At 29.1% G+C, this 22,267-nt stretch overlaps 1 protein-coding gene and 2 non-coding genes across 3 annotated transcripts in view; 2 read left to right on the top strand and 1 right to left on the bottom strand.

Moving 5' to 3' along the window:
- The window catches only part of LOC113378463 (monocarboxylate transporter 14-like), a 244,930-nt gene that overhangs the window by 28,061 nt on the left and 194,602 nt on the right, over nucleotides 1-22,267 (top strand). The gene's annotated exons all lie outside the window — the stretch shown is intronic.
- Nucleotides 4,941-5,013, top strand: Trnar-acg. The gene has a single exon. It is a non-coding gene; the product is annotated as a tRNA-Arg (tRNA).
- Trnar-acg lies at nucleotides 6,107-6,179 on the bottom strand. Its single transcript has one exon. It is a non-coding gene; the product is annotated as a tRNA-Arg (tRNA).

Here is a 22,267-nt window from a genome sequence, read left to right as displayed (position 1 = left end):
TGTATATAAACACACGTGCGTGCAACTTATTTCAGTTTTCTCATTTTCAATATGTAAATTTCTAGTCGTTTGTTAACTAGTGGTGACACATGTATCGGAATTGTTTATTTTTCTGAAGCAATTTCTGTATATTGGGAAATCGAAGGTAATAAATACGCTGGCGATAAAAGATGATAAGTAATACACACTATATTATTATGATGTGAGACTGACTTGTGGGATGTATCGCAAGCCATTTAATCAGAATTGACTATAAAATACACTTCAAAATAATAATCGATTCATGCCAGCTTAAGAGCTTCACCCATACGTTAGTAGTTAGAGCTATGGGCTTCTAATCTGAAGTTCCAGGTTCTATATCCGCCTCGGATAGTCTGGTGTTTATCAGTATAGACATCGATTTTTACTTGAAAATATAGATAGATACAACAATACAAAACCATGCTGACCGAACATATTAATGACCTCAAATACCAAATAGCTGTTCATTACCCCATAGTATTATATTAAGTTGGCATTTAAAAATAATAATTGATTTACGCCAGCTTTAAGGACTCACCCATAGGTTAATGGTTAGAGCTATGGGTTTCCAATCCGATGTTCCAAGTTCGATACCCGCCTCGAATAGCTTCATGTTTAGCAGTAGTGACATCGATTTTTACTTGAAAATATAGATACATACAACAATACAAAACCATGCTGATCGAACATATTAATGACTTCAAATACAGAATAGATTTTCATAACCCCATAGTATTATATTAGATCGGCAACTAACAAGGACAACCTCTGGTTTACTCTTCTGAGATTTTGATGAAATTTTGCATGGTAATAGAGTTTATAGACAAACCGAACACCTTAAAATATTATAGGCCTATTAGGTCACGCGGTGGATTTTTCAAAACTTCAATCAACAATTAAACATTTTCTCATAAGCCTATAATATTTTAAGGAATTTGGTTTGACCATCAACTCTATCACCATGCAAAGTTTCATCAGAATCCCAGTAGAGTTTAACTGAGGTTCTCCTTGTGAGCTTTCACGTTGGTTTTAATTGAATTTTTAGGTTTGCTGACGTAGTCCAAATGTAAAATATCTTTTGATATTAGATAGTAGACTGTTCTGCTGTTAATCTGTAAAAAACAGTTTTTTGATCTATTGTTTAGTTTTCCTTAAAATGTGGAAAATGAAATTAAACTTTTTTGTCAAAATTTGCTTTTTAATTTCTGCAAAGGTAAAAAGACATCTTAGGCTCACAAAAAGTGATGCGATGCTTATGGTCACATAGTCTTATAAAAACGGTATTGTCAAAACTGGTTTACCAAATTTGGTTCTGGTGATTTTTCACTTAAAGATGAAAAACGCTCTGGTGGTCCAGTTGAAAGAAAATGTCTACTTTGACCTGTTATGGCCAACAAAATGATTAATTCTGATGTCTACATTAAAAAACTAATAAAATTACCCAATGCAGTTGAAATTTTATCATTACCTGAATTGATAAATCCAAACCGTGATCTATTCCTTTATTGACATCACATATCTTTGGCCATTTAGCAAAAATTTGTGGAGCTTGTTTGGGATGTCTTGAATTTAACAAAAATCAATAATGATGCTGGTTCCAAATTGTACCTGATTCAATTTTCTGCTAATAAAAGCAGAAGTTTTATGAATGAGGGATAATGATGTTACTTGGAAGATGACAAACAGTTAGTGATCAAAATGTCTAACTAAAATCCGCACTTACTTAGTTGCCAACCTGTATTTCGAGAAAAATCCATTTTTTAACCTTTAGTACCTTTTAATCTTTTATTTAGAGAATGATGGACTTGATATAGACCAAAACGTATGGATCCAATAAATTTGTAATTTTTAATTACTGGTGTTATACCTGATCAAAATCATCTATGAATGTATAAATTTCCAATGGAACGTATTTTAGACTCTTGTTTTTGATCACTAGAAAATGAATTAAACAATTTGATGACCAGGTTGCCTATAACATCTAGTAGTATCATAAAAAAATTCAGTTCTTACCAAACTTTTCTCCCATTACATTGTTCACTTCAGTTATCTTCAATACCATATTTTGCATCTCGTCCCAGCGATTTTGTCCCGATCACCCCGGTCTCCTCTATTTCTATTTAGTATGTATATCACGGATTGATCGTACTCGATCTCTATATTGTCCTATATGACATTGAATGTCAATTCATTTGTGTTAAGTAATTGATCATGATCTGTAAACATTAACGAATTTTTTTTAATAAATAATGTCGTTGCGTAACATTTGCATAGAAAAAACGAATACGCTATTTGAAGGTATGATACACTATATGCAAATTGCGGTTTTTGAAAACATCACGATATTTTAAAAAGACGTAAAAGAATTTAATAAATTATTCAAAATCTGTTGGAATAAAATATTTAATCCAGATTTTCGATGTTGCAAAAAGATCAAATAACTACTGTATTTAGTTCCTACTGGCTTAGTCATTAAATTGCAAAAACAATAAAGATTAATTGATTCGCATAAAAACTCTTTAAGTGTTAGTGTTTTTACCAATTTGTCATTGACATTGGTTACATAATTTTAAATACTAATACAAAATTGATTAATGTATATCGTACTCTATATGTTTAGAAAAACGTCTAGGTCAATTAAAATTTGTATAGTAGCATTGTTTACTACTGTGATTAGATTAAATTCTTTACTATGAAAGATGTAATTGAATAAATAAAATATTTCTTAGGAATTTCGATCTTTGTTTATATTTTGATTATATTATCAATTTGTGTTTGTTTTGTATATGTATAGGAGCTTGTTTAGACAAGTTTTTATTAATTATTTGAAACTACTGTTGAAAAAGTCTATATATATTGTATGATTCTGAATTTAATGTTGCCATACGTATTAACAAAGTATAGTAATTGGGCATAACATCAATGAAAACTTGATTTTTTTTCAAAAATTTATTTTACATCCATACGTTTCGGCTATAATCCTAGCCTTTATTTAGTGAAAACTAAAAATAAAATTAAAAACTAAACGATTGAATTGGGGGAAAAAATGATAAAGAGTACTAAGTACTTTCAATTAATCTCAGTGTTAAAATAAAAAATTCAATAATCCATGATATCAATATATGGTAATGCACTACACTATTTAATATAAATATCAAACTTGTAATTAAACAATATTAAGTTTATTTAGTTTAAACAAATTATCTTTGAATTGTAGTACAGTCGGGTTAAAAAAGTTTATATTGTGTTTTAATGTATTAATGTGGTCCGCAAGCATAGTTTTAAATTGTCTAGGCTCTTTAAAATTACTTTTGTGTTGTAGTAAACGTTTAATCAAGTTCTGGCTCGTTTCTCCTATGTAAATTAAATTACAATTGAGACAATTTATTTGATATACGAGATTTTTAAGTAATTTTTATCAAAACTCCTTTTAACACCATACGATTTTATGCAAAGCTCAAAGAACTTGTAGTTCTGATAAGTGTTAAAAACTTATTTTTGATATCCCACGTTCTAAAATTATATTTTTCTATAATTCACATTTTCATATCTGTTACAATAATTTCATTGCCACTAATTGTTTAAACAAAGTTTATTTCTGTAATTTCTGTTTGAGCGAATTACGTGATGCTGCCAAAGGCAAGGAAAAGTTTATTATTCTATTACGAAAATGTTCGATACGTAATCAGAGAAGCCTTAGAACGTTTATCTCTTGTGAAAACGTTGGATAAAATGCTGACCGTCAGATAAATTGATCTGTTAATATGTATTAAAAGCTCTTGATATAACAGAAATCTTATTATAGATGAATTTTGTAATATATTTCTTGTAGTTAAACGGAGGTGGTCATGAATTTTTGTGTTAACTAGGCTCATACTCGTGATTTACTTGACATCAGGCCAAATTAAATAAGATGTTTTATTAAATGACTTATAATTAGTATATGATAATGATGTTAGTGATGTATTTAATTGACATCTTTTCATAATTTATTTTATTTTTGAACACAAATGAGTACTTACGATTACTAGTTCTTGGAGCTGTAACCAAACTTCTCCTTAACGAGGTCGCTTTTTAGAAACCAACGGTTGACCTATACATCTAATTTATTTTTAATATTAAAAATTTGTTAATAGATAATAATATGAATAGTTAGAAGTTTAGGATTTGGCATTGCTATCCTCAAATCAAGAGTGATCACCTTATAGCACCCTTTTCTCCTATTTTATTACAATTACCTGTGGGGGTTAGTAGCATAATTATACGAATATAATGATAATTATACCTCCAACAATGTCTAATGAATTGATATCTTTATTTTTTGTTTGTCTGCTTGTATTGGAGCTTCTAAACCTTTATTTTTGAATCTATTTGGTTGGTTTATAGCTTCATATAGGTAGTCAATGAAATTCATAAAATTCATTCGGAAAGTTGATTTTTTTTGACGAAATTAAAATTTTTATTCTGATGCACCCGATTTTTTTACATTTTGAACGCACAATCACTACATATTTTGAAAACTGATATGAAAGTGCTTGAGGCTGTGAGTAATTTCCATTGATTCTATACAAAGACTTTTATTGAGTGCCATAATAAATATGTTTTATATATATATTTATTTTGTACTGCGAGAAAGGTAAAATGATATGCGAGTTAGATAGAAATTAACTTAAAATTTCTGGAATACCAGCTAATGAAGTCACAGGAAACAATTTTGCTGGGAGAGAAGTTAATCTGAACAAATTGTATGGTAGTCTTGTAACGCTATAATTTTGATTAACTGACATAACTTTAATATTAAAAACACAAAACAATTACTTTTTGATAAATGTGTATATATTGAAAATTATTTATGTTCTTTAATAATAATTGATCAATTTAATAATTAATGAAGGCTCGATTATCCTAATTGCTTAAGTGGTCCTGTGGCGCAACGGATAACGCGTCTGACTACGGATCAGAAGATTCCAGGTTCGAATCCTGGCAGGATCGATTAATTTTTTTTATTTTTTTTGTGTAAAATAATAAAACAAGTTTATAATTAAATTAATTAAATATATTATAATAATATTAAATAATTAATTATACTTGCATAATTATATATTGTAAATATTTTTCAATAAATTGATTTCCGTTTCTTTTTCGAACAACAATTCAATATATAGAAAACAATTAGTTTTTTTTAGATGTTTAACAATAAGTACGACGTTTCGGAACCAGATACGTTCTATCATCAGGTTAATTCGTCAAATTGCATTAGTAAAAGGTCAGATCAAAATATCCTTTGCGACTCGTATCTAAATCTACTGAAATTTAATCAAAAGTGATGAAATTCTAAAACTGATTTACTAAAAACTCATTAAATTCTAAAACTGATTCTATAAACTGATTGATTTTATTCTTGAATGAACTTTATCCAAATTTTATAATAATATGATAAAGTTGTTCTTGGGCATACTACAATAATGAAACAAATTTAGTAAAGGAAAATGTCTTAATTGTAATAGCAAACGTTTCAAGTCTTGATTTGACTCATCTTCAGTGCTACAATAAAAAAATATCAGGATTATAAGTTACAAATTTCTAAAATTTCTAAATTAACAAAAAAAATCAATTATAATTATGAATAATTATCTAAATCTAAAGAATATGATGATTATTTTTGACAAAAAAATATATTGCTAAAGTATATAAAGGTAAAATAAGATAAAATGTAATAACTCACCATACAAAAAATTAAAAGAAAAGCACAAAAAAAGTGAACACTAGCTAATATAACACATATTTATATAACAAAACTTTTTTTTTAAATATTTGCATTAAATTGAAAAAAAAATTAAAATCGTTAAGAATGTGAACATTAATTAAGATAACACATATTATTTTTTTCACTTTTTTTTAATGAAAATTTTATTATTTCAATTTAATAATTAATTATTTAAAAAATCTTATTTATTTAATTAAAATTGTTATTAATGTGAACATTTATTAATACACCATATATTCAAATAAGATTTTTTTAATAATTAAATAGTAAATTAAAATTAAAAAAAAAAATTATTAAAAAAATAAAAAAAAAATTAATCGATCCTGCCAGGATTCGAACCTGGAATCTTCTGATCCGTAGTCAGACGCGTTATCCGTTGCGCCACAGGACCACTTAAACAATTAGGATAATCATTTATTAATAATGATGTAAACTAGTTGTGAGTATCATTTTGCCTTCAGGCAAGTTGCATGAACTTTTCGATACGTATAAATAATCAACTTAATTAAAATCGAGATTTAGCTATTTAGATAAAATATTTAATTATTAATTTCGAAAATAAAGATTTTGCTTTCATTAAGAACGATTTTCATTTAATATCTTTGAAACGTACTTGTAAGGCCTGCAATTATTTAATTTAAATCAATTTGTTTAACACATTTCATTTTATCCTTCTCGGGTTCTGAAAATGTATTTTGAGTATGCATGTAAACGGTAATCATAAATGTAATCAAAACGCAACAGCAAAGGGCGTGCAGATGCTTCGGCTTAGATTCTGATTACCATCGCTTGAATGCCGAGGAAATTCTAAATTTTGATGAATTTTTATAATTTATCAGTTTATTGTAGGCCTACAATATTTTAGTATGCTATTTTAGACTGTGAAATCTATCGTTGTACAAATCGTCAGAGTTTTTTTCAACATTTAATTACGAAGATATGGCTCTGCTGATCTTTACCAAAAACTAATCAACGAGATTCCCAATCAATATCTCTAGCAATTTTTGAATTTTTAAAATCATAAAAGTTAAAGACATAGAATTTTTTATGTCTATTGAGGAAAGAGAAAGACACTGAACATTTTTCTAAAGAAAAAGATAATTGTGGTCAAATAGCTTTATCTCCAAAAATAATTTTAATTTTGAAAAATCTTCTCGAATGCATAGTCTTGAATTGTTAAACTTCGAAAATATTCAAAAGAGACATAATAGGTTTTTGGAAATGGAACCAGAGAAAATTTTAAGCGTCTCATTTTTAAGACATTTTGACGAACATTATTTTATATTTTTAAAGTGATAAAAATAAAAAATACTTGTCTGTTTTTTCTTCAACTGGAGACCTAGATTAATAAAAATCTATTATATCACTAATAGGAGTAAAGAAGATTCATGAGGGCTCATATATTTATGAAGTTATATTAGAAATGAATCTCTCAATTGTGATTAAGTTCTTTCAGTAATAAACCAAGAGACGACGAAAATCCTGATGCAATTCCACACAACAAAAGCTTCAAAAACAAATCAATTAAGAAGTTGTATTTATTGCTGCAAGACTTTAATTCAAATTTATTGTTCACGACAAGTCGATATCGATTGTGGGGTATTGAATCAGAATGTCTTATTGTTAGCCACAAAATTTGAATTATTTTCCTTAGCTATGGTTAGCCTGTTCATCAATTATACTATATTGTTTTTACTAAAGTTTTGGAATTTGGCAAAAAATCAAAAAGTTTTAATTCCTCAAGGTGATAAAAAAGGGGGTCTTAAAAATTTGCACCTGACCATTGGCACCTTGACTTATTTTGAATTCGTATGAACTACGGACAAGTTAATTTTTTTTTTACAAAATAGCAACTGTCTGAAAAAAATTACATTTCTTTTATATTCTCGATTTTTGAAAAATAGTTAAAGATTGGAAATTGAGGATGAGTGTAGTGCATTCTGAATGCATTTAAAGTTTCATGAAGGAAGGAAGTTGAGGAGGATTATTGTGGTCAATGCAGCTATATCCTCGAAAATAGTTTTAATTTTGAAAAATCTACTTATACGCATATCCTTGAATAGTTAAGCTTTGGTAATAACCATAACAAATAATATCGATTTTTTAAAAATTCTAGACTACCCCCTAAAGAAATAGAAATAGGGATATACAAAATTTAATTTGTGGGGGAAAACTGAGGAGGATTTTTGTGGTCAAGCAGCTATATCTCCAAAAATAATTTAAATTTTGAAAAATTCTCTTGTACGCATATTCTTGAATCGTTGAGCTTTGATAAATTTCAAAACAAACAAAATCGACTTTTAAACATTTTAGTCCGGTATATCTAATTAAAAATTGGAAATAGGACCATACATAATGTTAAGCGTCTCATTTTTAAGGCGTTTTGGTGACCATTATTTTATATTATTAAAATGATAAAAATAAAAAAAATACTTGTCTGTTCTTTCCTCAATATGAGACCTACATTGATAACAATCTTAGCAACATATGGAACAATGATGACATATTTAAAATCGTCGACATCGCAACGCAAACGATATCGGTACCCAGCAGTTTTATTTCCTCCAAATGAATCATAGCAATTCATTGTATGAGTACAATATATGTAAGGTAATAATATTATATCTATGTATTGAATGATCTCATAAATAAAAAGCAAGTACATAAATATCGAGCTGTTGCTATGTGCAAATATGTGGATAATTTCTAATTACTTCAGTACAAACTGCAAAGATGTTGCGAAATAAAATGTGCGTCTTTGTTCTAATTGGCGTTGTAAGGCACTTTTGCCATATGTTGTTTATTAACTTACATTTGCCATAGGAATAGTAATTGAATTCCCTTTGAATTAAAAAAAATGCTCCCTGAACTGATGAAGAAATTCTTTACTTAATTGTAAACCTACAAAGATTTCCACTTTAGTATTTGCTGTAACAAGCGCAATGAGAAATACTATTTTTAAGAAATTTTTATACCAGAAAGCAATTACTTTTTACATCCAATCTCTCCTCTGAAAAATCGTAAGATTTTAAATTTTGTTGTTTTCCTTATTTTATCAGACAATATGAGAAAATCTATTTTTAAGAAATATCTCAATTAAAAGGTAATTACATTCTACGTCCAACCTCTTCTGTGACAAATCGCTTGAACTACATATTTTACTTATATTTATTACGTATATTTTGTTAACTCAGTATTTTGTATAATTATGATTAAAGTTTTAATATATACAATGTACCATTAGTAATGACATGTCATACATAGTCGATGGACATGTTTGTTCTACTTGAAGAAGAAATTTATGCTACATTAATATCTCTCAATCACAAAATTTTGTATTTTTAGTCATTTTTTTAAATCCTTGTCCATTTTAGGATATGTGTAAAAGTTACCCTGTAATAAAAAATGTTTATATTACTATGGATATAAACAAAATAAATTAGTGTAGCCACAAATTAAATATTTCACACACTTTCTGTCAATCGAAAAAAAATCTGTCAATCGTGGCAACACCAATCGATCATAAGTTTGGAGTTGGCTTTGGATAAAAAATAACAAAATACAGATACAGATTTCAATTTAGATTTTTATATTTTTATCAAAATTTATTTTTTCATAAATATTTTTTATATATTTAATACAAGTGCAGAATTCGTGTTATTGTTGACACGTCGAAGTGAACGTTGAGCAATGGAGGATTGATAATTGTTAAAATGACTTTTAACTTCATCATCAGTAGTATGCAATTCTGCAGTTACTTTGACCGAAGAGGAGGTGACATTGTTTTTCGGAAACGCTTTCGCTGCTACGATGTTGGTTATATCCTTCTTAGTGCTCGCCAGTCGTTCAAGACAATAACTGCAGTTCCAAGTTGGACCACACAAGAGATCTTCATGATGGAACACACCTGAATATGTTATCGGTATTATTTTTAAACTTGTTAACTCGGTTTTCCGCAAAACCATGATTGACCTGATTGCAAAGGCAACACAGCTATTTTATCAGCAAGCGATTTCATATCCGTTTGCTTATCCAATTTCTGAAAATGTTTATCAACATCTATTGCAGTCAATTCATCAAAATCATCGCCACCCGCAGTTGGTGCTGTCAAATTCTAACCAGGGTTCGCATGATTCTCATCAATCTGTTGACTATTATAAAAATAGGACGTGTTGCTGCATTGACTGGATACATGTAATGAAATAATTAGATTTATTTCAATGTTTGGAATGCTATTACCTGGATTGATCTTGCCTTCAAGTTAGTAATTCGGAGCAGGAACGACTAACTAGAAAGTACAGATATCGAAAATATTTCGTGTTAAATAGCACCCATGCAGCAAACTATTAATTATTCAACTCGTGCTCAGTCGTCTCGCAACAACAATTAGATTTACCCTCGGAAGGCCAATACCCGGATTATTGTTTCCATCATTCAATGTTGGGAGCAGAAACTTTTGAACTGATGGTGAACAATCGGGAATTTTGGACGTTTAATAGCATCCTTGTGGTAAACCATTACAAACGGCACCATAATAGTTGTTTACCTGATACTGGTGATTCATCTTGGATCTATTAAAACTCGTCTCGGATCACTAACATTTGTGCTATTAGTTGATGATCTTCATAAAAGCCATCGAATCATTTGTTCATCTTTATGCAGAACGACTGGAATACCGCCTCCATTATTCCAGACTGATATCGTATTGGTTTCTTGACAATATCTATTTTTATACAATCCATTTTGTACACGTTGTTTGTTATCAGCAGCGTTCACTAAGATTTTGTCGAAAATCTTGTATAGGCCTGGCACGTATGTGATATCCTTTTCTTTTCATTCTTTAGATTTGTCATAAATCCACATAGTGTCAGTCGTTTTCTCAACGGAGCCTATATAAGTATCCGGCCGAAGCAAGATATGCTCCAGCTGCGACTTTTTCTGATAAGTCTTTTATATAGTCATTTTTCCTGTGGATTTTCTAGAGGCTGCCTTTGGCTGTTGGGGGGCCGCAGAACTTGATGAAGACTCCCCGCCATTGGACATCCTTGCAAACATCGACTTTATATCAGCCATGGTTGAGTTTTTCGTATCTTAATAAAGCATGTGGAGGCTTAATATTGTTTTCGGGCGCCAAACAATAAACCGGTCGTTATGGGCCGCTTGCAAAATGGAAATATTGATATGCCTTCGCCTTTCAACCAAATACTGCTAATGAAGACCGGGAATTATTATTTTTGTAATATTATTAACTTGTTTATAAATTTTGAAATATTTTATTACTTAATTTTGTAAAAAAAATGGTGTTTAAATAAACGATGAATTTAGTGCGATTTGCAACGTGCGAATTGTTTTATTTAATTCATTTCAAATTTAATTTTGATAGGTCAATTTAATTTCATTTGTCAAAATTCAAAGCCTACCGTAACTTTTTAGAATTGATATTAAAGCTTAAATATCCTCAAAATTACTAAATGACTATTTTTATTGCGCGAAGACATATTGTAATTAATAAAGAGCATTAATAAGTATTATACTTTCTATGAAAATAAAATGCTAAATTTCTAAGTATTAAAATCAAATACATTAATCTATATTTTTTCAATAAATTAAAATAATAAGAGAGAGACTTTAACTTAAACTATATATAGAATGGTAATTTTGTTAATGTTAATATCGAAATTACCATTCTGTAATTTCGACATTAATTAATTGTTAATGTCAATATATTTATATTAACATTAACGAAATTACCATTCTATATATATTTTAAGTTAAAGTCTCTCTCTTATATATATATATATATATATATATATATATATATATCTGCTAATTACAAAGAAACTAGTTCTTACCGAATTATATTTAATGGTTTTCAAATTTTTAAAATCGGTCCAGCCAATTTGAAAAAATGTCCACAAAAAGTCAAAAATCGGTCACATACACACATATACATTTTCCAAACTTCATTCGATTCAGAATGACTTGAAACGCCAGGAAAACATGAAATTTGCAAATCAGATTTTGCGGCAAAAACAAGCTTTTCCTTGGGGAAGTTAAATAAATTTATTAGTGAAAATAACTCTATAAAACATTGCTACATCAATAAACAATGAAAAAATTCTGAAGAACAACCGTTTGGGTTGCCGTTAAAGTCAAGTCTTAAGAAGTCAACGTAACAGCTCATTGGATTCTTCAAGTTCCTTTATCAAAAAAAAATCCTTTAATGTGCAATTATGGGCAAAACTATCTCCATGGTACATTAAAAGTCTTTTTAAAATTTAGTTAATAAATACTGGTGCATAATTTTCATTAATCTAGTTCGACTCAAAGTTGTCTGCGTGATCAGATTTTATTAGATGATGCGGCGTACGTCCATGACATGATACTTGATTACAGACTTTATCCTTGATCTAAAAATCGTACGAAAGTAAACAATTAATAAAGTGGTACCTTTAAGATTATCAGAAGTGTTACCGATTAATTTACACGTTGAATACAATTGTGAGATGATTTTACAAGATCTTGGCAGACGAAATCTAGTTCATGAAGATTATACAATAGGAACTTAGAAGAATGTATATGAATAACTAGAAATGATGATTCATATCACCGATGAAATTTTATCTCATGGTAAAGTCTAAACAAAATTTATTTTATTTAAATTTTAATATTTAGAAATTTAGCATTTCATTTTCATAGAAAGTATAATACTTATTAATGCTCTTTATTAATTACAATATGTCTTTGCGCAATAAAAATAAAGTCATTTAGTAATTTTGAGGATATTTAAGCTTTAATATCAATTCTAAAAAGTTACGGTAGGCTTTGAATTTTGACAAATGAAATTAAATTGACCTATCAAAATTAAATTTGAAATGAATTAAATAAAACAATTCGCACGTTGCAAATCGCACTAAATTCATCGTTTATTTAAACACCATTTTTTTTACAAAATTAAGTAATAAAATATTTCAAAATTTATAAACAAGTTAATAATATTACAAAAATAATAATTCCCGATCTTCATTAGCAGTATTTGGTTGAAAGGCGAAGGCATATCAATATTTCCATTTTGCAAGCGGCCCATAACGACCGGTTTATTGTTTGGCGCCCGAAAACAATATTAAGCCTCCACATGCTTTATTAAGATACGAAAAACTCAACCATGGCTGATATAAAGTCGATGTTTGCAAGGATGTCCAATGGCGGGGAGTCTTCATCAAGTTCTGCGGCCCCCCAACAGCCAAAGGCAGCCTCTAGAAAATCCACAGGAAAAATGACTATATAAAAGACTTATCAGAAAAAGTCGCAGCTGGAGCATATCTTGCTTCGGCCGGATACTTATATAGGCTCCGTTGAGAAAACGACTGACACTATGTGGATTTATGACAAATCTAAAGAATGAAAAGAAAAGGATATCACATACGTGCCAGGCCTATACAAGATTTTCGACAAAATCTTAGTGAACGCTGCTGATAACAAACAACGTGTACAAAATGGATTGTATAAAAATAGATATTGTCAAGAAACCAATACGATATCAGTCTGGAATAATGGAGGCGGTATTCCAGTCGTTCTGCATAAAGATGAACAAATGATTCGATGGCTTTTATGAAGATCATCAACTAATAGCACAAATGTTAGTGATCCGAGACGAGTTTTAATAGATCCAAGATGAATCACCAGTATCAGGTAAACAACTATTATGGTGCCGTTTGTAATGGTTTACCACAAGGATGCTATTAAACGTCCAAAATTCCCGATTGTTCACCATCAGTTCAAAAGTTTCTGCTCCCAACATTGAATGATGGAAACAATAATCCGGGTATTGGCCTTCCGAGGGTAAATCTAATTGTTGTTGCGAGACGACTGAGCACGAGTTGAATAATTAATAGTTTGCTGCATGGGTGCTATTTAACACGAAATATTTTCGATATCTGTACTTTCTAGTTAGTCGTTCCTGCTCCGAATTACTAACTTGAAGGCAAGATCAATCCAGGTAATAGCATTCCAAACATTGAAATAAATCTAATTATTTCATTACATGTATCCAGTCAATGCAGCAACACGTCCTATTTTTATAATAGTCAACAGATTGATGAGAATCATGCGAACCCTGGTTAGAATTTGACAGCACCAACTGCGGGTGGCGATGATTTTGATGAATTGACTGCAATAGATGTTGATAAACATTTTCAGAAATTGGATAAGCAAACGGATATGAAATCGCTTGCTGATAAAATAGCTGTGTTGCCTTTGCAATCAGGTCAATCATGGTTTTGCGGAAAACCGAGTTAACAAGTTTAAAAATAATACCGGTGACATATTCAGGTGTGTTCCATCATGAAGATCTTTTGTGTGGTCCAACTTGGAACTGCAGTTATTGTCTTGAACGACTGGCGAGCACTAAGAAGGATATAACCAACATCGTAGCAGCTAAAGCGTTTCCGAAAAACAATGTCACCTCCTCTTCGGTCAAAGTAACTGCAGAATTGCATACCACTGATGATGAAGTTAAAAGTCATTTTAACAATTATCAATCCTCCATTGCTCAACGTCCGCTTCGACGTGTCAACAATAACACGAATTCTGCACTTGTATTAAATATATAAAAAATATTTATGAAAAAATAAATTTTGATAAAAATATAAAAATCTAAATTGAAATCTGTATCTGTATTTTGTTATTTTTTATCCAAAGCCAACTCCAAACTTATGATCGATTGGTGTTGCCACGATTGACAGATTGTTTTTCGATTGACAGAATGCCTAGACAAGACAGAATGTGTGTAAATCATAAAGAAATATTAAATTTGTGGCAACTATATGGCACTAAGTGGCACTAATTTATTTTGTTTATATCCATACTATATATATGGTATGATAATACTATATAATATATATATAGCATGATTATACTATATACTATATATAGCATGATTTTTTTCTCCATTATTTAAATTAAATTTAAATAGTAAAATTCTCTTGTTTCTAATAATAATGATTTTGTGTTAACTTCTGTGAAAAAATTAATTATATTATTTCATTTTAAGTATAAGTTTCATGCTTTTGACCTAGTGGTATGTATATTGTTTCTCATATTTTTATAATGGTTTTTTATATATTTTGTCATTTATATTTTTATATATAATTTGTATAGTTTCATATTTCGTTCTCAGTTACTTATTTATATGTATATATTCTGAATGATGACACAATGAGACACATCAAGTGTCGGAACGCATAATAAAGAAAATTATTTTTTCTTAACTTATTTTTTTAGTTCGACGATTTGGCTGTCAAAACATCTTTTCAAATATATAAGTAAAGATGTATGATTTTAACTTTTATTTTTATTTATTTGATTTAGGACAGGTTTAAAATTTACAATAAAATATTAAAATTGTTCATATTACTATGAATATGAATATAATAATCCATATAATCGTCAAACATAAGGAAATAATAAATTTTAAATAATAATTATTGATCATAAGTTCAGAGTTGGCTTTGTGACTCGAAACAAAATAATGACATCAATATGACATTTTTTCCATAATAAAATTTTATATTTTTATGTCAGTTTATTTTTACATAAATAATTTCTATATTTTTACTCTAAGCGGACCGGCATACGTAATTGGTGTCATAAATTGGACGCAGACCAATTGTGGAATCAAAAAGGTTAGGATTACTATTAATTTTGTCATCACTAGTAATCAATTTTATAATTATTTGTTAATTCAGTTATTAAAGTTGTAATATCTACATTTTGCTATTAGTCCTAGAAAATATGAAAATATATATTCTTATTAGTAATAACATTATGTCGCATATAGGATATGTTTGTATGATTTGGAAAAGAAACTCTTGTTATATTAATATCTGATAATTTTCAAAATTTCTGACAATAGTCAGTATATTTTGATTTTCAGACATTTTTTTAATTCTACACTTCCGCTTATTGTTAATTTTAGGGCATGTGTAAAAATTACTATATAATAGAAATAAAGGTTTGCATTTTGTTTATATTCATAGTAATACATAATTACACATCTGTGTCATTCCGTCAAAGAAATATTAAATTTATGGCAGCGCTAATAGATCATCAGGTTCGGAGTTGGCTTTGGAAACACGAAACAAAATAATGTCATGACATTTATTCATAATACAATTTTACATTTTTATATCAAAGTTTATTTTTTTTTTAATAATTTCTATATTTTAACTCCATATATTTCAAATTGGACGTTGACCAATGGTGGAATGATAAAGGTTAGAATTACTATTTTTTATCATCACTAGAAATTAATTTTTTTATTATTTATTAATTAAATTATTGAAGTTTTAATATCCACAATACGCATATTGATTAAGAGAATATTATATATTCATATTAGTAATGATATTTTTTACTTACAGTCGGTGGATATGTTAGTTTATGTCAGTTTTCAAAATTTCTGACAGTGGTCAGAAGATTTTGTATTTTCAATCATCTTTTTGATTCTACAATTTTAGTTATCGATTTTAGGACAAATGTAAACGTTACTATGTAGTAAAAAATGTATTACTATGGATATAACCAAATTATTTTTAGTCGGTGTTATTCGGTAAATCATAAAGAAATAATGTAGCAATACCATTTGGTCATGAGTTCTTAGTTATCTTTATTGGTGAACAAGAAACAAAATCAGATTTCAATACAACAAATAATTTCTAAATTTTCACTTCAGCATATGATTCAAGCGGATCAGCATAATTGAAATTGGCCTTATAAATCGGACGGTAAGCAATGATCGAAATATAAAAGTTAGGATTACTATTAAATTTATCATCACAAGTAATCAATTTTGCAGTAAGTTTTGACTGAAGCTGTTTTGGCATTAGCATTCGAAACAAGAATATCACTAGTATCGGCTTTCCAATCCAAAAATGGATTGATGTTGCCATCTAGCTTTTGATGAAGCAACTACCAAATTATTTGCATAGAAATGGGGAATATTGGACGAGATGGGTACTGTGATTCATCTCGGATGGCTATGACAATTATGGTATTTATTGATAATCAGGAGCCACCTGATCCTCCTTCACGAATGTTGTCGTCGAATTGATGTGTTCGCCTTTGAACCAAATCCCGCTGATGATGAACGGGATTATAATATATTATAGAGCAGTACAAATGATATGATTCTAGAACTTTATTTTTATATTATTTCTTTATATATTGATAATTTTTATAATACAACGTTTGTAATGCAACCAAATGAAGACATGACGTGCGATACAATAAACGGAAACGGGATTATAATATAATATAGAGCAGTACAAATGATAATATGATTCTAGAACTTTATTTTTATATTAATTATTTATATATGAATAATTTTTATAATACAATTTTTGTAATTATTATTAATGTAACCAAATGTAAACATGACAATTGACGTGCCTTTCAACCAAATCCCTCTGATGATGAACGGGATTATAATATATTATATAGCAGTACAAATGATAATATGATTCTAGAACTTTATTTTTCTATTATTTATTTATATTTTGATAATTTTTATAATACAACTTTTGTAATGCAACCAAATGAAGACATGACGTGCGATACAATAAATGCTAATCGAAACCCTGCAAATATTATCACATATACTTGTCTTTTATTTACTTTATCTATTATTTATTTTTTTAATTTCACTTCATATGACAGCACCAGGTACTAAGACTAACTACTCAGTAACCTTTTAAAATTGGTGTTAAATGCTCAAATAAAGTAAAAACTACTGAACGTTTTCCATTTTATTGCGTAAAGAAAGATTGAGAAATAATGATATCAAAAGAACTACTATATTTCTATTATTTTGAATTATTTTTGTATCGGTACGCATACAACGTTGATGCCGGTACGCATACAACGACAGATCTCTATTCATATAGGGGGAAGTCCCGTAACGCCGGACGACGCTTAAAGCCGGACACTCTATTTAACCAGTATTATTTAAGCGAGTATAAATCTTTTTATTTCAAAATACAAGTGAAAGGGGCGCGGGGAGCACACAAGTGCAGGATAACGCGCCAAGACTCAACTGTGACGCACACGGCCACGGCGGGAGAAACCCTTTGTTGTTTTAGGCGCAAAAACACGGCGTCACCTAAATATCAATGGAAGTAATTCTAGTGTATTTATGTATTTATCTTTTAGTGGCATTCAAAAATAAAAGTAGTACTTGATTGTTATCCGTAAAATGGTAGAATATTATTAGATATTTCAAACAATTTTAGTAGGTACCATCAAATGAGCGAAATTGTCTGTCCCTTAGCAGCGGACACTAAGTCGTCCCTTAGCGCCGGAAGTAAACATATTGATATTTCTTGTGAGAATGGACGTAATTTATTCGAATTCTTTAATTTTGTTCTGTATGAATGCTAACGGTCACTACATACCCCCATTTTTCGTATTTTCCTAATCAAAGAATGAAAATCTTATGATAAATGCTCCAGCTGAGACCATCGGTGTGGCCCAGCCAAAAGGCTGGATAATTAGTGATTTTTTGCAATATCTAAGAATATTCGTCAAACACAAATGTGCAGATATTTCAGAGTGTGGAGATGGCTATATATAAGTTTAATGCTGGTTATTTTGAAATGTCTGGTACTAGGTGCCACGTCGTAAAATCACATTTTTTGTTACCAAAGATTGATTGATAGTACTAATTATGGTTTAGCAAAGATTGCGTTTTTGTTAATTTAGTTTGATTTCTAACTTTTGTTATATAACATAAGTCATAATTTAATAAACATTTCGTAAAATATTTTTTGATTTATTTATAAATAACCTTAGGTGTCCGGCACTCGGAGACTTCCCCCTACACGACGACTAATCACAATCGACCCGTATAGAAATGATATCATCGAGAGCGAATGAAGAAGTTTTACTTCAAATAAATGCTTCAGTTCTATTCACAGCTCATAAAGCATTATGAACCACTGTTCATCTATTATTCTAATTCCAAACAAAATGTTTGTAGCAAAACTTCTAGACAAGTTCTGCTTCTAGACATATTTATTTCATCAAGAGTCTGATTAATTACCTCAATCCAGTCAATGTAATTTCGCGCGTGAAATCCTCTGTTTCGAGATGAATTTTCACATTCAGACAAATTGGTTTTACTCGGTCTTGATTTAAGATTGTGCAAATGCCGATGAGATTTTCATTTTGATTCGAGAAGAATACAATTTGCATGCTAATGATTGGAATAGATTTATATTATATATTCGTTGCTTGTTGCCTATCGCAGTTTTACGGGATCGGCCGAGTTTAAACAATACACAGTAACATATGCGGCACGCGCTCCGATGCAAGGTCAAGTAACAAGGTCTGAGTTCGCCTCGCCGAGCTGATTTCCACCTAGGCAAAATAATAGACCGATGTCTGGGAAAAAATAATCTACATTGTTTTTATTTTATGCTACTCGTACGACTGATTGTTAAACTTTTTATGAAAACTATTGGTGCGTGGCATCGTGCCTTAAGGCGTTCAAGTATTACGTAAGCACTATAGGGGGGCGTGGGGGTTGTTGATTTGCTTATTTTGGGTTGGGTCTGGACGATGATTACGTCATAGGTAGTATTTTTATTTTTTCTACCAACTTTACATTGTCTTTGCCAGTACCAAAAATTTAAAATAAGTTTGTTATGTTCGTAAGATTATAATGATTTTGTTACTCTATGTTGAATACCATATCATTAAAATCTCTACTTCCTAAATCTATTTTCTTATTTTTAAAATTATAATTATAACCTAATAATTACAATATTTAAAAAAACAATACATTAATTGCAAAATGTTTACGTAAGCATGGTGGTAGGGGGTAAGAGCTTTGCTTACTTTTGCTGACGAGGGGGATGGGGGGGGGGTAAATAATAGTAATAAATCTGCTTACGTAATACTTGAACGATCCCAAATTGCTGTAACTTCCCCGCACCGTAATGAAATCTTCGAGGAATTTCAAAATGTTTTCAAATAGATTATTATAACTAGTGGTGCATGGCATCGTGCTTTAAGGCAAATTGTTGGAACTTTCCGTACCGAAAATTAAAATTTTTAAAAAAGGTTCAAAATTTTTTGAAAACTGAAAAAAATCGTGAAAATTTTGAAAGAATTTGACTTTTTTAATATTTTGAAATTCCTGAAAATAAAATTTTTTTTTGAACTTAGAGACAAAATATCAAAGTGCGTAAGCGCCGCGTCGGGGTTTAACGGATAAACATTGGTACAGAACCTATAGAAATGTAAACATATTTCGTACTTATTATTAAAATCTCTATAAAATATCTGATAATTTAATGTGCATATGTGTAATAGTTATTTTTGTCCGCCAAATGTCATTTTTTATACTTCTTTTTATTGCAATTCCGAAACCGCTAAACCTGCCTTCCCAAAAATTTATTCAGTTCTTCATCTTGTCAATACAAGTAAAATGGTTTTTGGAATCATTACAATCGGATGCTCCGTTTTCTCAAAAACTGAATTACTAATTTGGCACTTGGGGTTAATTATAACAAACCTTGGGACTAGTTATAACATACAAGATTGGAATTGTTAACTAACTTAATATTTCAACTAGTATTTTCTTTCTATTACTTTGCAACTTTTTTAAATACTATTTTTGCCCAATTTTGCTCAATGTAAAATTTATTATAATCAATACTCCATACAAAATAAACAATAATTTCATCACCTTAAAAATTAACTGACGTTAAATTGCTTTGACGCAAGCTCTAAATAAATTATTTTTATCGAATTATTTGTTTTTTAAATTTTCTATGCAAATTTTTAATACTAGAACTACGTAAAATTAAATTACATACCAAACTTACTTTTCTGAATTTAATCCATCTGTAATGAACGATAATATTATCATCTTGAATATAAATTAAGTGCCGACAGTTTGTCGATAGCTAATAAAGCAAATTAAATTAAAATGAGAATTCTCATTTTAAATTATTTATCTCAATTTTTAATATTAGAACCCAAACGTTTTTTTAATCTTCATTCATCTATAATTAAAGATAATATTGTAAATAAGTTGCACAAGGCAAGTAGTTTGACGAAAACTAATTAGGCAAATTATATTCAGGTAATAATTAATATTACATTACTGATTTAAATGAAATCTTTTGAAATAAAGTTTTAATATTAGACATTTTTTATTAAATTTCTAGCATTTTAAAATTTTATAGTTGTTCACTTTCGTCGATAACAAATTAATTCCATTAAAAATGGGTTGCAATTTATATATCGATCCTATTTTTAAAATAAGTCTACTTTGTAAAGGTTTCTACATATGGTAAATTAAAATAAATATAATACAGGTAATAATAGAATATTATACTTTTTGTTTTTATTTATTAATTGAAAATTTGTCAGTATTTTGAGTTTAAGATATTTTTAATGCTTTTACTTTTATTAAAGTCTAACTAGTCCTTTTTGGATAGTTGTAAAAATTATTATTCAAGAAAAAAAAGAAAAACTTTGTCGGCATTCACTTAAAAAATGATCATGACCCAATTGAGTTAATCCTTACGGATTCACTCTGATTTATATATATATATAACTATATATATATATATATATATATATATATATATATATATTCAACAAAAACAGCACAAATCAGAGAACAAGTATTATGGGCAATTATGTATTATTACATTGCATTCCAAAAAATAGAGTATATACATAAATTAAAAATTGAGAAATTCCAAAATTCATATTTCATTAACAAATTATCTATAAATTATGAAGTATTGCCTGAATATCAAGAACCACTGTAAAATTTTTGTTAATGCGTTATTATATTTTGTTTGCAGCTTAAATAAATACCCCATAAAAATAAATAATATCTACAATTTCGATTACGAATATACCAGAAATATCTTTTTTATTATCATCCAGCCCTCCGGCTAGCCAAGGGTTGTGTCAAGAGTATGACAAGGTTTCTGGGCTTCATTGATTTTTCCGCGTTTGTTTCTCCCATATGCTGCCCTGATTTTTGGCAGCAAAATGCTGCATAAGACGAATTATCTGCGACCCTGTATCTTGGCACTGGAATCGTTTTAGCGATTCGGGACACAGAAACTGCAGTTTGATATTTGTGGACATTGAAGTTTTAGTTTCAGGTCGAATAATATATATATATATATATATATATATATATATATATATATATATATATATATATATAATCTCTGAAAGTGTTTCATTCATGCAAGAATTTGTTTCTTGTCTGAAATAAACTCGAGTTTGTATATTTATATAGGACTTCTATCAATATCTTCTAACCTCTGTTTTTATTACTTCAAAACACATGGCAAACCTTAAGTTGCGAAAGAGAATATAAAAATATTTTTATTTCGGAATATTAATATAAAGCAATTATTGTAAATGATCATATTTTAATTATATATTTTA

The sequence above is a fragment of the Ctenocephalides felis genome, unplaced genomic scaffold (assembly GCF_003426905.1).
Source record: "Ctenocephalides felis isolate EL2017-DRISC unplaced genomic scaffold, ASM342690v1 CF-g0.4_SCAFFOLD_01886, whole genome shotgun sequence".
Classification (NCBI taxonomy): domain Eukaryota; kingdom Metazoa; phylum Arthropoda; class Insecta; order Siphonaptera; family Pulicidae; genus Ctenocephalides; species Ctenocephalides felis.
The sequence above is the reverse complement of the archived record's forward strand: the minus strand, read 5'-3'. Positions and strand labels throughout refer to the sequence as shown.